Source organism: Pinus tabuliformis, chromosome 7, assembly GCF_031772625.1.
Source record: "Pinus tabuliformis cultivar Carrire ecotype Pingquan chromosome 7, CPIR1, whole genome shotgun sequence".
NCBI classification, from domain to species: Eukaryota; Viridiplantae; Streptophyta; class Pinopsida; order Pinales; family Pinaceae; genus Pinus; species Pinus tabuliformis.
The window spans coordinates 2,003,399,789-2,003,403,007 of record NC_142293.1 but is presented as its reverse complement, the minus strand read 5'-3'; positions in this window follow the sequence as shown (position 1 = coordinate 2,003,403,007).

Sequence of the window (3,219 nt, the reverse complement as noted above, 5' to 3'; positions counted from 1 at the left end):
GAATCTCTCTCTGTAGTTTTCATTCTCATATTTGCATCAGTCGGACTAGCTGGTAGAATTAGGGTTTGCTAGGGTTTGTGTTTCTTTTTGGCTTTCAGTTTCTTTCCGCAAGTAGATTAGCTTCCTTTGAGTTAGCTTTCATCCATTAGTTAAAAAGCTTCTTTTAAGAGCTCATAGAAGTTGGCTTAAGCCCCTAGCAGACTTGTGCCAGCTGACCAAGTGACAGCTGCGGCAAGAGCTAGTACTTGTGCATACAGCACCGTCGCTTCCAAGTTTGTTATGAACTACCGGGTTGATAAAATTAAAGAAGGGAGTTCGAGGAGTTGTAGCATTATTGCTACAATACTGGGGCTCACCATCTTTTTGGCGCCGTTGCCGGGGAAGCGTCAGAGTATTGGTGATTGTTGCTTTTCTTCTATTTTCCTACTCTCGCCTTCTGCTAAGTAGTTTATTTCATTTCCATTCTGAAATTTCCTTTCCGCAAAAGTAGCGTAGAAATTTCCTGCTTTCATAGATTAGCATTCCGCCATTTAATTTCTGCAAGTGTAGATTAGCATTTCAATTCCGCAAGCGTAGCCTAGCATTTCATTCCTGCAATTTCATTTGAGCAAATTAGATTAGTCCTTTCATGCTTTCATTTCAATTCTGCATTTCCATTTCAGCAAGATAGTTAGTTGCAGTTCAATCTATTTTAGTTTTGCAGGTACCAGAAAAAAAAAACAAAAGCAATCAAAAGTCTTTCCATTTCATGCCTCGTAGAAATCGAGATAAAACATGCAAATTCTTACCCAACACCCCCACCACTTCACTGAGTCACCCTTCTCTCTTCTTTGGTGACAGTGATCCAGAAGAACCTATAGGCGAGCCTCCTGAGATATACGAAGATCCTATAACAGAAGAAGAGTTAGAGAACACTCCATCTGAAGCCATGGCTGACAATAGAAGAGAAGATGAGAGAATAGAAGGTGCCTTTCCCATCCGAGAGACCAATGGAGACATGAAAATGAAAAACATAAGCCCCTCCGCTTTACCTCACTTCCATGGACTGACTACTGAAGACCCTGATACCTTCCTGTTTGAGTTTGTTGTCCTTTGTCGAACCTATGACTATACCGAAGATGAGCAAAAAATGAAACTCTTTCCCTCTACCCTCAACGATGCAGCATTACGCTAGTTCATGGGCTTACCTGGGAATAGTATCACCACTTGGGCTTAGATGCAGCAAGCTTTCAATACCAAATACCAGGACTACTGTAGGTCCAAGGAAGCCAAGGGAGAAATCTTTCGGATGACCATGGGAAATGATGAGTCTTTAGAAGATTACGAGGAAAGGTTCCAACTTAGCTATAAACGGGCCAGGTGCACACTTGACCCTGAATCTCTCAAGTTGGTCCTGCTCTGAGGAGTCACTGAAGACCTTTTAGATACCCTTCACATGCTAGCTGGAGGAGATATTTACCAACTACCTTATGAGGATATAAACACTGTGTTTAGAAACCACTCTAGGGCAGCCCAGAAAAGAGGTAGAGGAAACCAACTTTCAGCTAGTATTCCTTTCTCCAAACATGAGTTTGCAAATCAGTTAGAGGACCTCAAGAGTGAGGTGAGACAGACCATTGCCATGCAACTTGATACATTCCGAATCCAGTAGAAGAAAGAGGAAGCTGAGAGGGCTTTGGCTATCTTCTGCCCTAGGTGTACAAGGAAGCACCCTAAGAACGAGTGCCCATTACATTCGGTAGAGGTATGTTTCGTTTGTGAGGAGGACCACCCCACAAACCAATGCCCAACCTTACCTGGGCTTAAAGCCATGTACCAAGGAACAGAGGCACCCACTTAACCTCTCTACTTCCTCAACCAAAGGAGGCCACATGGACCTAGACCTTACCAAAAGGGGATGCAAGGGACATCCCAAGCTTATTATAGCCCCAACCAATCTACTCCTATGCCTTCCTGGGGTCCCCCTGCTCATCCTTCCTGGTCTGTGCCTCCTCCATGGTCTTACCCACCTCAATACCATACTCAGCCCACTACTCATTCATTTCACTCACATGTCCAGCCGCAGCCTCAGTGGAATGCCCCTCAACCGGGGTGGAGGCCCCAGTACAACACTCCTCCCGCCATTTTGCCGCCACCACCAGCTCAACCACAACCATTACCTCCTACTCCTCCAAGACAACCCCAAATTCCTGCCCAACCGAACCCGAACCCCAACAACCGACAGGCCCAGCAGGTATATACTGGGGAAACATCATGCCCTACCTATGTTGTGGAGATCCAGGAGATCAACCTGTGATCTGGAAAGACGCTTCCGGATCGCCAACCTCCTCCCCCAGAGGACGAGGAAGATAAAAAGGAAAGTGAACCAAAATCCATTCCACCCTTTCCTGAGAGACTAACAGCAACCACACAACCCAAACCAGAGGAGGATGAGCTTCTGGGAGAACTCAAACAGTTGTGTGTGAAAATATCCCTTCTCCAGGCCATCAAAGATGTACCGATATACAACAAAATGGTTAAGGAAAAGTGTTTCAGACACCCAGGTAGGCGAAAAAGAGATGCCTCAACCATCAATGTCATAGGACAACTGTCTGATCTTATGTTGGGGCAAGTAATCTGCCCAAAGTATTTGGATCCTGGGAGTCCTGTAGTTGATGTCCACATCAATGGCACCATCATACCCAACACTTTGATTGATTTAGGGGCTGCCATTAATGTGATGACCAGAGATACCATGCTCAAACTCAACCTTCAGGGTTCCTTAAGAAAGACCTCGACAGTCCTGCAGCTAGCAGATCGCTCCACCGTGACTCCCGAATGGATTGTGGAGGATGTCTTGGTCTTTGTTGACTCTTGGGAGTACCCTGCAGACTTCTTGGTTCTTCAACCAAAGGCAAAGCTTACTGGATACCCCCTTATTTTGGGAAGGCCTTGGTTAGCCACTGCGGATTCTTACATAAGCTGTTGTGTAGGAAACATGACCATCAAAAATGGTCCTATGTCCAAGCAGCTAGTCCTATACCCTCCTACCCAACCCCTATTAGAGCATGACTTACCACTTTGGTTGGAAGAAGGAGAAGAGGATGAGGTGTACTCTGCACCCTTGTGCACCCTAGAAACCACCAGGGGAGGTCCTCAAACCGAGGATGATTTGATTGAGACCTTGATTCAGAATCCACCTCCCAGTGCATTGTCCTTAGAGAAATTGGTGGAGGATAC